At 39.4% G+C, this 14,212-nt stretch overlaps 1 protein-coding gene across 3 annotated transcripts in view; it reads right to left on the bottom strand.

The window, feature by feature from the left end:
• Window positions 1–14,212, bottom strand: part of gpc5a (glypican 5a) — a 126,889-nt gene that overhangs the window by 104,311 nt on the left and 8,366 nt on the right. The window lies entirely within an intron of this gene.

The raw sequence follows: 14,212 nt of genomic DNA, 5'->3' as shown, positions 1-14,212 counted from the left end.
TTCCATTTAATATTCATTAAATTGGAGTTTTAAGCAATTAATTATATTTGCCTGCTTTAGTGGGTTTTGAAAAATATTGAGTTAAATATCAAGAATTTTCAAGAACAGAATTTACCGTTTAATTTTTGCAATCGCTGGTGGAAGAGGAGCATCTTCCTTTTCGTCTGCTTGTTGCACTAACAATAATCATAATAAACTTTATTTAACAGCACCTTTCAAAAAAATGCTGCTCAGCGTGCCCATGTGACAGTCAGAAAACAGGGCCTCTTTCCTAACACCTCCTTGAGGCTAAAATGATTGTAAAATTGATCTTATGAACCTCGTTAAGCTTAAGGGGTGTTTCCCAAGAGCATCATAACTGAAGATGCTGTTGGAAATTACCATAGATTAGCAAGTGTCTCCTAAATCCTTGTTGAGCATCTTAAGAAGCTCCAGAACCTGAAGGAGGAAGCAAGAACTACATGATTTATTAACGCTCTTACTGTTGGCAGACAGATCTGTTGGGAGAACTGGGACATTTCCCAGTGGCGCAAGTTTTTGTATAGCTAGCATGTACCGTGCTACAATCACATCTGCAAATAAGGTTAGCCAGCAGAAATAGCATGAGGTTGGCCTGGGATGGAGCCAAATTCACAGCCTGAATTACTTTTCGGCCCTGATTGTACGTTTAAGAGTAGGACATTATGTACCTCGAGTGGCATCTAAATCAATCAAAGTTGACTTTATTATTCACTTCCACTCTGTAACATGGATTATAAAGGGCAGCAAGCTGCAAGCTGCTGACTGGACATTAGCCTTTGTTTTCATACTGGACAACTCTGAGCATAAAGCATTTTTCTTTGTGTTGTTCACACTTGCGCTTTTTGATAGGATGCATTTTTAAAATACAGTTCAGCTTACAGACAGTTAAAAAAAGAAAGTGTATACGACATCATCCTCAGCTCCACCGACAGCGGACACTGAGAAGCTCTTTAATGGCCTGCACATATCCTAGCTCTTAAGTGCTGCTTTGGGAAACACATATAGAAATTTAAAGAGACATCGTAGAAATGCTCTTGGAAAACACTCATAACTTCCAAGATCGATTGTTATCAGGACACAGGGCTCAGGTCTTATCTTCACAGCAAAGAATGTGAGCTGATGTAGAGGGCTAAGACATGCTCTCTTGTCTTGTCCCAGCTCTGGTGCTCAAGTGTGGACATTAATATGCTTTTTTTTTTATTACTGTAACTTCAGTTTAAATATAAACATATAACATATTTTGATTCTTATTCAGTTTTGCATCTTAATGGAAATGTAAGGTTCTGAGGTCAGTGAAATTATTTATGCCACTTGGCATGTAAAACCCTGTTGACACAACTGTCTCAGATGTTATTTAAGTGAATGGAGTAGCAGCAGTCTCTCTGCTGTTTACATAAACTTGAAAAGTTATGACAGTATATTTCATAGATTTTTAGCAACTACCTATTATGTTTACCACTGATCAAACTCTCAATTATTTTCTAATTATTGTATAAAATGACTTTTTTTTTTTTTTTTAAATAAAGAGGCCAAGACAATGTCTTAAAATTGTTTATAGTCCATAACCCAAAGGTATTTAGTTTGTTATCATATCAAAGAGAGGAAAGCAGAAAATCCTCACATTTAAGAAGCTGGAACCAGAGAATGGGCTTCAATAAATAAATTGTTTATCAAAAAATGTCTGTTTTCTACCAAACGACAAACCTATGAATTCAGGCCTACTTGATTTCATTTTACATTTTGTACTTTGTCTGTGGATGTTTTTAGCACTAACCTGTCACATTTGTGTCCTTATGTAACGTGTATATAGAATCATTTCATAACAGAATCAAACCAATTAAAATCACTTTACTCTTTAGTGCGGTTTCATTCTGAATGAATGAGCCTCAGAGCAGTGGCTGAGTTTATCTGAGGATATCTTTGTGACACACACATGTAAAAACTTTCATGAAAGTGAAAAGATGAGGAAAAACTCTAAAACTGTCCTCATAAGCCTATGTGAGCCATGGGACAAATCAAAGGAGGATTATAAAGTTTATCAAACAGACTTCTCAACAGTATTGAACAGGCCATCAGACACTGGACTCCCAGCAGTAAAACCAACATTCATTTGTCACTCATGCCAGGATACTAGCGATAAGCAGGACAATTATGCCATTATATCTGCCATGTACGGGAGAAGGACAGGATGAGGGAGGAAGCAGTGGGAGTGGGAGCAGACAGTAGACTTGGTGTGTTGCTGTGTGTTGCTTGTGTTAAGGATTTCATCGCCGAGACAACTACAGCCTAATCCCTGGAGACTCCTTCCTTGCTTAGTAAATACTTCCTTCCGTCAGACTGACAGAAGAAGTGATTTCTCTTTTCCAAACAACTGTGGTGAAACAGAGAAGCACAATCCTACGAAACATGCCAAAAGTTCAAGTGAACTGGGAGGGGAAAAAAAAAAAAAAAATGACACTGATGTCTCCATAAAACTGCAGTGCGTTTGTGCTGAAATCCGAGAAGATTTGTCTCAGTATCAGTTACAGAAAGTCATTTTTCTCAGCCAAATGTTCTGATGTAGCAGAGAACAGCCCTAATTTCTGTCTGGTTTACCCCCAAGTTGGACTTCTAAATTATTTGAAGAATGACTGGTTTGACTTGAGGGCTACTTCCAGAAAAAGCAGCTATTATGGGCCAAACCATTCACTTAACATACCACCAAATCAAAGTAACATGGTTTGTGCGGAGAGCTGTGAGTGTGAGCTCAGTCTTTGCTGCTCACTGTCGTACATTTTTTTTTAGCTGCACAGTCAGCTCTCCTACACAAACATCACACTGGAATATTACCCTGCTGGACTCCTAGCAGGTCAACACTATGTAAATCTGTAAAAGGAAAAAAAAAAAAATCTGTCGTAAAGAAACAGTTCCTGTTTAGCAGTATGCTTTGTCATCTTATCTAGAGAATGGCCCAAAGACAACAGCCAGCAGCCATAAATCTCCATTTCAAACGGGCACACAGGAGACAAACAATGTAAAGTGCTGACAAGTGTGTGTATTTTTAGGTTTCATCTCTATGCAGTGAGTGGCTACAGTGCAGTGTGTGTGCGTGTGAGTGTGTGTGTGTGTGTGTTTGAAAGAGACAGAGACAAAATGTAAGACAGAAAAAGTCAGGATGCGTGTGTATTCATGTCGCTAAGTGTGGGTGACTGTTGAGGCACACATCTGGGACACACAGCAGACATCCAGGATTTGAAGAAGTGTGTCGACTGAACTGGGTCTCCTGTGCAGCAATAAACACTTGCAGAATGATGGAGAGTTAACAATCAGCGTCAAGTACAAGACTGTAACAGCACTCAAGGGTTTTCTCTTGGAATGTCAGATGAGGATGTTGGGTATTAAAAAGTTATTTATGGGGGGAAAAAAGTAACAACATAAAACTACAATTTGCATGCTTTAGCTTTCTGTGGTTCAAAAGATTAAACCCAAAAGAAAAATCTGAAAGAGAAGAACATATGCTATATGCTCCAACACACAAACATTTGACCACACAAACATGTTGGCACAGAGGCCATTTACTGTTATTCACTTTCAGATGGAGAGTTAGATGAAAGGATCAATACCACTCTCATGCCATGTCAGTTGAATATGAAGATACAGCCAGAAGCCTTAGCGTAGCATGAAGCCTGTTAACAGGAAGGAGCAGCTAGCCTAGCTTTATGCAAGTTTCCACCTATCCGTCCATGTGGCATTTATATATATTACTGCAGTGTTTTCCCAATTACTTGGCAGTGAAAGACATAATCTATTTATCTCATCTGGCCTGGGATCTCCCAGGAGGAGCTGGAAAATGGGAAAAGGGGGAGAGAGACGGTTGGACTACAAGCTTAACCTGCTGCCACTGCAACCCGACTCCGGATAAGTGGCAGAAAATGGATGGATGGATGGATGGATGAATGGATGGATGGATGGATGTATGGATGGCAAACATAATCACTGGCTGGATTATGTGCAGAGTAAAGTTTTTTTTATTTTAGTAAATGAAACGGTACATTTATGAACTCCACTGGGATCACTGGGTTGAGGTGGATGATGGCTGTGCAAAGCACACAACTATGACACCGCAGATGACAATTTGCATCCAGAGCCCCATCTGCAGTTAGGTTGAAGCAACAGAAGCACTTTGGTTAAGGTTAGGGAAAGATCATGGTTTTCATTTCATCTCAACAGACACATTGTCTCTGAAGTCACTGTTAACTTTTTCTGTAATAAACCAGACCCCTAATCTTAACCAAGTGTTTTGAGTGCCTAAACATAACCATTAAAACGTTGTAATCATTAGAAAAGGATACAGCATTCAAAACTAATTTTTTTGGCAGAAAACAAATACGTTGTTGGTGAACATCTTACCGAAACATCATGTATCAAAATGTTTTGCTACTAACTGTATACGTTAATATACAACATTTACTCATTATGTTAATAGAAATAATCCAGTTGGCATCCTGTTGCTTTGAAAATGTATTTGTTGTTGAGAATAAACGTAATTACAAACACATAATTATGCAATAACACATTATATCTCAGCTGTTTAATCCATACAAAAGACAAAGCGAAAAAAAAAAAACTAATAATGGGAGATTACCTGCAAGGTTATTTCTTGGCTGGAAATGGTTTTCAGGCAAAAAACAGGCGTGTACATTATTCTGAAAAACTGCAACACTTTGGTTTTTGTATGGATTAAACAAACAAACTATCGCATGCCTATTAGTGAGCTGCAGAGGTGCTGTGAGGGGATTTTGTTTCCTTTGAACAGAGCCGGGCTAGCAGTTTTCATCCGTTTCTAGTCTTTATGCTAAGCTAAGATAACTAACTGCAGGGTGTTACTTCATATTTAACTGATATAAGTGGTATCCAACTTTTCATCCAACTCTCTGCCAGAAAACAAATGAGAAAATTGCCCTAAATGTCAAACTATCCGTGTAAGCACCGAAAACAATAACAAGATTAGAAATGTGTTATGCTAACTAGCGTCTGACACAGGAGCTGCAACAGGAAACAGAGGGAAAATAGTCTGACTACGTAGTTTCTTTGCAGCAGACCGAACGCCTGGATTGTTGAAGGGTATTGACTCCGAATAATCCTGCTTCCCTCTAAATCCTTATCCTCTGACTTCAAACGCTGTGCAAAGACTTTCAATAGAATCTGGCATCCTCCCAACTTTCTCTCCATCAGTCGCTCATTCTTCGTCTTCGCATTCTTTTTACTCTCTGTCCTCCCCTGGATCAACTGTCCAGCCTTGAATCACAAAGCCAAACCAAATTCTGTGGGAATCTCGAGGAGAGGCCCCTGCGTTGGCTGGCTGGCACACACACACGCACAAACACACACACACACACACACACACACCTCTTGTAAGAGTGACAACAAAGAGGGGATGGCTGTAGACCTGGTGGACAAAGAGTCTGCTAAATGAAAGGTCCCACACAAAGGCGCAGAGAGCAGGTTAGAGGGGATTTGAAGGCCAGCAGTGAGACTCAACCTATGAAATCTTTAAATCCAATCACTACTCAGTATATTCAATTTATGCTAGCATTCATCCCACATTCATCTGGCAAAGTCTGCAAAGTTGATTTCTATCTATGTTTTTATTATACTTTGAACCTCCCCACCTTTCCTTCCCTCTTTCATTCACACCAACGGCTTTTTATCTCTGGCAAAAACATTTAAGAGACTTCTTTGCGGAAGGATCTGGTTTGCTAGTGTTATGGAAAAACAGGCCTACAAGTCTATAGCCATGCTAGAAGCTCTGTGAGGCCCCCGACTTAGACATAGTGGTGCTAACATCAGCATACCAACATGATCACAATAAACATGCAAACACGCTGATGTTAAGCGGGGGTAACGTTTACCGTGGTCACCTTACTTTATCGTGTCAGCATGCTAACATTTGCTGATTAGCTACAAACATAAAGTACAGCTACAGCTTATAGAATTGTCATTCCTTTTGCAGTTATTTAGTCATAAACCAAAGTATTGAAAATATTGACTGAAAGATGCCACTAGATGAAAAGTTAAGGGATCGCCGAAGTTATTTCAGTTCTTCATGAGGGCGATTTCTGAATGTCTATTGCAAATTTCGAGAAAGCACATCCAAACACAGCAGAGACGTAACACAACTGTCAACCTTAAAGTGGCACTAGAGGTAAAGTCAAGCGATCAACAAAGTCATTCATTATCCAGGAGCCATGAATATCTGTACGAAAGTTTGTGCTAATACATCAATTTAAACTTTGACCTGGCGGCGGCGCTAGAGGAACAGTCAGGGGATCGCCAAAGTCATTAGGAATCATCCTCTGAGCCCCATGAATGTCTGTACTAAAATTCGCTGCAATCCTTCAGTTCCTGTTGAGATATTTCAGTCTAAACCAAAGTGCTAGATCAAATGACCAAATGACATACATATTGCCAACCAATGAAGATCTACAAATATGCCACTATGATGGTATTGTGTGCATAACCTCCAATCTTTTTACAGAGATAACAACTGTTATTGTACAGCGACTAACACACTGTATGTTCGAGGCTGTTCTACTGTAAAAAACGAGGCCATAGGTTGTTTGTGCAGCAGGTTATTATGACCAGTAGTTATGTTTTGTTGTTTGGCGGCATCTAACAGCCAAAGTCGTGATGATTTCAACAAAACACAGGAGTATTATACAGGAGAGCAGTGTTCGATTCCCAAGTGAAAGTAGCACTCTCTGTTGTTTCTATTAACCATGTTGTTATCACTGTAACCAGGACAACAGAGATCATCTAATGTTGAGGAAGTACTTATTTTAACCCAAATCACCACCATTTCCTAAACCTAACCAAGTAGTTTTAGTGCCTAAACCCAACAAAGCCGTGGCCATTATCATAGTGACCATTGCAAAGAAAAGTTGGCGTTTATCATTGTAACCATTTCACCACAGTCCAGTATGCCTGGCGCTGTAGGAGCGCTATTTCAGGAGACACTCCGTCGTATGAGAGGGTTGAAAAAAAAAACACTTAAATGGTTGTTCAGGTTGGAGGACTCGTTGGTATGTTCGTATCCCACTTCCTCCCAAACAAAATCTAAAACTGGTATCTTAAACTGGTATCTATATCTCTTATATCACAGTATCGGGTGTTTTTGCATAAACAATAAAACAAAAAGCAGCTCCCAAGTAAGACAGCCTGGTGTTTCTTGATGGGAATGTAACATGAGGAAAGCTCATTTTCAAGACAAAAGATCCTTAAATGCAGAGTCCTATAAAAAGCTGCATTTTTTCCCTGACTGAGGCAAGCAGCCAATTTGTGACCAACATAGAAACTTTACTGGAAGGGAACACTGTGTTACTGTAGACAGTGATGCAGTGTTGTTCAGGGCTGGTCACAGCACAATATCTGTCCTTGGTAAGAAATTACTATTTTCAACTTGAAATTTTTGGAGAAATGTGGATTGCAAAGGAGCACTTAGGTAAGTGTGGTGGCTCCTCCAGCACTGCTGTTAGAGCAACTTTTTGCACCACATTCTTCAAAGAGCAGCCCTGGTAATCACACTGAAATATTAAAGCAAATATAGAAGAAATGTGTTTATCCAAAGTTCAGACTTCTGAAGCAACTAGCATGCAGTTTAAATAACTCAAATGAGACAATCCAAACAATCTTCCATGTCAGAGCTTGCACTACACTCATTACACAAAGAAACATTGTAAAAACTGATGGGTGCAAGCTGACAAACTCACTGGCTTCCCCCAATTGACATTACAGATTGATAAAATAAGGATATAACATGGATGTCAGCTTTAGCTGTCCACATAAATACAAGTAGTGTTTTGATTATTTTAATGTTTTTCACTATTAGCAATGCCCATCAGTCGCCACATTGGCGTAAGGAGTAGCATGATCTCTAGTCAGGGCTGAATTAGTCCCCTAAAAATTAGTATTGTGCAACTGTTGACTGTTGGTTGAACAAAAATGCATTAAAGAATATACACCATGTAAATTTTGACACAGGCCTTGCTTTATCGTGAAGAAAAATTTGTGATAATGCAGGACCTGCCTTTAGGCTAAAATAAATTTGCAATTAATGAAGTTCCCAAGAGCCTGGGGCCCTGAGGCAGTTGCCCACCTCCAATTGGTAATCCAGCTTTGCCTCTAGGGGTTACTAGCAGGGCTTGCAGACTCTTATCAGGTTTTCGGCAACACACAACGTGCATATAGAAGAGCAAAAGCCAAAGTAAGCTGCATCAGGAACTCAGTTTGCAAATAATCCAAATAGATTCACCGGTGACATAAACAATGAGCCAAATGAATGCCTTGGAATAACAAAGCCCCTTGAATATTCAGCTACAGGCAACCATCGTAGATTCACTCAGCTTCACATACGTAAACAAAGAACACATTTCTGAACATTTATCCCTGAATGTGGTGATATGAACACTGATGGATTGAGTGTTTTACATGTTGATAAAATTCTCCTGCTTCTTAAAGGTGCTATATGTTATAGCAAGGCGCTATATATTAGCATATGTTAGCCTTGAAGGCTGTCTACTTACCAGTCCAGAAGAAATGTTGCAAGTTAAGCATCAATCTTCATTCCTTTCCTCACTAAGAGCTGTCTCCAGTGGTGGAAAGGAATGCCAATGTTGACTCGTTTTTCTTCTGTGTTACTTCTTTTCTTTATGAACGTTAGCATGCTAACCTGGCCTGTCCTGTCGTGTAATACTACTTGGTGATAATGAGCCACTGTAGTGTCCAGCACCACCACCGCCACCACCATGTGCTCCTGGCCACGATCAGCGGCAGAGAAAACTTACATATAGCACCTTTAAGATAAAACTGGATTAGATAAAAAATGTACCGTCACAAAGCTGATAAAAGGGTGTTTTTCCAAGCTTATGAAAAGTAAACATGAAAAGTAAACATTGCACAGCAACACACAGCAATCTAACCTGGTATCCACATCCTCTCAGATACTTGCTTGTGACCAATAAGTTCCGGCATGATTGTTGTGTACAGTTACACATTCCTTAGTCTTCTTTTAGGTCAAATGTGTCATAGTCTTTATTTGTTTTTTTTTTCTTCTTTTTACAATCAAATTTAAAACATTTTTTATAGGATTCAAACCCAGGATGTTGTGGTCATGTGGCATGGGCGTTAGCCAACTTAGTACTTACTTGACTGCGCTTCACACAACCAGAATTTATGCACTAAAATATGCACTGTTACAAAATAAAAAACATCATCTGTCAAATCAGCACAAATCAAAACACCCCCCCCCCCTCCTTTACTTTGACCTCTTTGGCACAGAGTGTGTTGTACTAATTTGACAGCTGACCATGGTCTCCTCTCAATCAAGCTGTGGGGCCACTGTCATTCAACTATGGGCCTTTTCTCAATTCAAAGAGCAAAAGATGTGTAGTGGATCCTTTAAGAACTGGTAAACAGAAACACAATTAGCATTTATGGGTACAAATAGCAAATCCTGAGCACAACAGGCAAGCTTTCCACTTCAGCGATACCAGCATTCAGTCCTGTGTCTGTTTGATCTTTCATTCATCAGCACCACTTGGGCTCCTGACAATGCAAAAGCTCACAATTAGAAGAAATGCAAACAACAAAACAACAAAAAAGACTGCCTGTGTCTGCTGGATTCCTGTGTCTCATGTTGACGAGACCTTTTTTTTTTCTGTCTAGGCTAGAAACCAAAATGACACATAGACTGCGAGGAAGACCACAAGCCCCAGAATGTTAATGGTCAGAACAGCTTCATGCCACAGACATTTAAGCAACAGTAGCATTACATTTACAACAGACAGTCTCATCTTACTCATCAAGTGGTCATGTAATACTGAAGAGGCTTTCACATGAATTATGAAACATTAAAAATACATATTTTCACTATATTTTGTCTTTCTTTCTTTCTTTCTTTCTTTCTTTGTTCTTATGAAGTGCTGACTAACTTTCTGTTTTGTATGAATGAGTCTGCAAAATACACCAAATTAACCACATGTTTCTCATGTGTTTAATCTGTAAACAAAAAGAAATTTTAAAATCACAGCTGTTGGCTGCAGCTTCAACATTTATATCAATATAACAAACAGATGGGCATTGATCTTTTCATCTAACACTCAGCAAGAAAGTCAGGCCTGTTTTTCCAAATAATGAATTATTCTTTTGAGGGGTCACAAGCCAAAATGTTCAAAACTACGAGTTTAGAATTCATATTCAATGATTATTTATTATCATCTGCACGTATGTAACTACACATGACAAATACAGAACAATTTTTTTTTTTTTTTTTTATTAGAAATGTATCTTTTTATAGTTGTCACCAAATTCAGGTTCCTCACTGCCACACCGGCAGGGACCACATTATAACAAAATCCTTCCCCCCTTACATCACAGAAGGAGCAACACACCGATATTATTATTTACAAAACTGGAGTATCCTTCACTTCTGCAGTCTGCACGATGCGATACGCAGCTTTTCAAATAATTCTTCAAATGAAAACTTGTCCCAGAGGAAGGCATTCCTCTGATCTGGCGATCCTAGACCGTTGGTTAGACGGTGATTTGAACGGCCCTCCTCAGGCACTCTTCTCAGGCATCTGAACAGCTGATTCACTGTGTTTGGGTTTTATTTGACTCCTGCCCTACGGGATGCTGGGACTGCACAGGTTGGTTGCCATGGATTTAAGACAAACTTGTGCAGGATGAAAAAAGATCTCCTCTAAAGCCCTCCTCAGCAGGGTGCATATTTGTGCATTGTGTAGACGACGTGCAGGAACCTCACAACCGGTGAATGAAAACATGCAGTCCGGAGAGACTTACTGACAGACCAGGAGCAGGAGGGGGGAAAAAGTGATGTGCTGGAAAGCTCAAAGGCCTTCGACTTGACAATATGCCATCAGCTTAGTCTTTATTCTTTCTATTTCTTTCCACCCCTGTTGCCCAACTATCTTTTGGCTGTGAAATGACTTGAAAGGCAGCGGTCAGGTTCATTTAAGGACGAGATACTGAAATGTTGTGGCACATTTCTCTGAAGAAAAGAGAGAAATGTAATGAACCATTACTGCCGGATGAGCTATGCTTTGAAGCTCTACTCATAATTAACAGCTAAAGTGCTTGTTTTCAGTTATTTGCGTTACTCATTATGCTGAAAGTATGGAGTGCTTTTTGTACATAAAGGATGTCCTTGAAGATTTTTTTTTTTTAACTGTAGCCCATTACAAGCACAAAAACATGAGCATTAAGTCCCCCAGGAAAAAAGCATTTTAAATAGCATTTTATGAGTTCGTTTTATTTCTCCATGTCTCCTGAGTGTTTCACAGTTATCCATCTACATTCCTCCAATTTCTTCATTCCCTTCTCCCTTCAGCTGCATCATATAAAGACGCCTAATTGAAGGCTTTGCTCAAAACAAATGACCACATTAGCCTGCCCCCTTTTAACTCGTCCTTCTTCCTGTCTGTGGTTGTAATGCATTATACACTCTGCTTGTTCTCTGTTGTCTCTCAAATTACAGTGCAGGCTGCCAATCATTTGAGGACTAAATCTATGGGACTTGTCTTTCTGCACACTCACAACCCACCCGCCTCCTACAAGACAAATCTTTCCTGTCGATTTTTTCAAAAGTGTTTATATTGAGGTAGAAGAATAATACTAGAGGAGTAATATGAAGTGCTGAGGGGCAGCCAGTCAATGTAAAATTTTATTTCAGTGTCAAGATGATCTGTTAAGTTGTTGGCTGTTTTCTACTTCTATTATAATCTGAAGACACTCTAAACAAAAGCCACAGTCACACAGGATGAATAACAAACAGTTCGCTCGTATTAATTCAGCATAATTGAACACTCCCTAGATAGGAAAGACAGATTAAATGCTTGACTTGTGCTTCTTTTATGTCTGCACATGAACAGTGCAACAGTTCTTTTTTTCCGCTCTGTTAAGATCTAAGAACCTGTCAGACATTTCTGTCCCTCCGTGTTTCCCATACATATTATGCCACTTTGAGTTTTTTTTTTTTCCATGTGACAAAGGCTCCTAAAACCTCTACGGGCCAAATAGAACAATGCCACGTGGGTGGCTCCATGTCTGTGTGTGTGTGTGTGTGTGTGTGTGTGTGTGTGTGTGTGTGTGTAAACAGATATTTTAGGCCGTGAGTCAAAAAGTCTGCAACCACGTTTGAACAAGTATCAGCTTTCACCAGCATGGATTTGCTTCAGAAGCAAGACAAACAATATGAAACAAGTGGAGAGGAACAGATTAGAATATGAATCACTTCTCAAACAGCTATATCATGAGATTACATATGTGATCTAACCAACAACTTTCAAGAGAAAAGTTGCAAATGAAAGGATTAGTCAATGAAAGGTATCCTGTGAAGCTTGTGAATGCTGGTAGTTCTACGGAGCAGTGTTCTTTCCGCGTGGGTCCATGTTTTGTTTGTGTCACGCACACAAACAAGGAACACATTGGTGGTGGTAAAGTAGCGATGAACCAACACAGTCAGTGAATATGTTTTTAAAGTATTTTCTGACAATTCTGAGACAAATTGATTATTAAAAAAAAAAAAAAAAAAAAAAAAAAAAAAAATTGAAGGAAATAAATAAATAAATAATGAAAATAATTATTCGTTGCAGCCTTGGTTTGGTAATTAACTAAATCTCAATAATAGCTTAAAAACAATACATAATAACTTGATGTAATATTCTGAGTGGTTATACAGCTGCTGTGACTCCAACATGCAACTTTAATTGCTGAACTTCTGTTGCCACTTGTATTATGCAGTGTGGATGTTGGAACAGCCGCCACTGTTTGTTGACTGATGCGAGCCGATGTTGACAGGGAACTCTGTTTGGTTTGGCAGGAGTGCACACTCTCTGCCATTCCGCAGAAGGAACCATGTGAGTGCTGCTCATTTTGTGAGTATTTTCAAACCTCTACCAGCTCCTGCAGCTGTATTTGACTGCGGCCCTGTGCGAACAAAACCCTCAGTTCCTAGACTGTTAGGAGAGCTATAAGGGACAGAGAGAAAAATCTAAATGCATATTAAAAGGATAAGGCCGGTGATATTCTATATTTTTCCTATTGTCAAAAAAACCCATCAACAACAACTTGATCCTCCTAACAAGTATTGTTTGTGTAGTCAAAGTGCTGTGACTAGCATGAGTCATAGGGCTCCACTGTTGCCAAAAACTTTTAAAAACACATCAGTGAACCACATTGTTGCACTGGATGACATGTTCCTTCATTACAATGAATGTGAGTCAATGCCACACTATATTCTCACTAGAGTACCTAATGTGTATTAATCTGCATCTGAAAACAGTCCACAACAAATGCACTTTTTACTCCTGTTTGAAAAAAGTCTGATAAACACTACAGTACCCTGCGGTGTTATTATTATTTCTATTTATTTTTTTTAAGTAGAATTATATATTAGTGACCTATTAGATATATGTCAACTAATAGGCTTGGAGGTGAGTGCTATGAACAGGGTAGGGAAGTCATAGAGCATTGAGAGATGAAGTTATGTTTTGTAAGTTTCGCTCTTGGATGGATGGAATTTCACAACAACAAAAATATGACAACACAAGCCCCACACTTTGAAAAACCCTGCACTCCAACAACTTTCATAAGGTCTGCAATGTTTGCAACTTTGGTTTAGGTTTACAGTATGTTAGAGGTGCCACTCTTCATAAACATCAGCATGAATGCTAAGCATTTTAGCTCGACTTCAAAACCTGAGTACACACATGAAACATCTGATGTGAAGAAGAGGGCATTGCCCCTGCAAACCGCAACTAAAACACTGTGATCACGCAAGGCTCTCCTATAAATCATTTGGGTTTAGGAGGAGGATAACAGCACATCTTTAAACTGAGAGACATCGTTAAAGCGAATTGGCTTAATGATATGTCTGAGACTGTACATTCAAGTCATAAGCTCTGTATTTGCTGCCCACCCGTTTCAGCCGTCACATGACAGCTATCAGCTCAAGTGGGAGAAACATCCCACACTGGGCAGGGACTCAGACAGAGACAAGTTGTTGCCTGCCAGTCAACTGTCGGTCCTCACTGAGTGGAGAGGACAGGACAACACAGAAGAAGAGGTTGAGAACAAATGCAAAGATGGGTACTGTTTCCAGTCCTCTAAATATGAGGGTTTTATTCTGTTATCA

This window comes from Trachinotus anak, unplaced genomic scaffold, assembly GCF_046630095.1.
Source record: "Trachinotus anak isolate AG129_WGS33_773 ecotype Australia unplaced genomic scaffold, CSIRO_AGI_Tana_v1 ptg000011l, whole genome shotgun sequence".
Lineage (NCBI taxonomy): Eukaryota > Metazoa > Chordata > Actinopteri > Carangiformes > Carangidae > Trachinotus > Trachinotus anak.
Note: the sequence above shows the minus strand (reverse complement) of the source record. Positions and strands in the feature narration are given on the sequence as shown.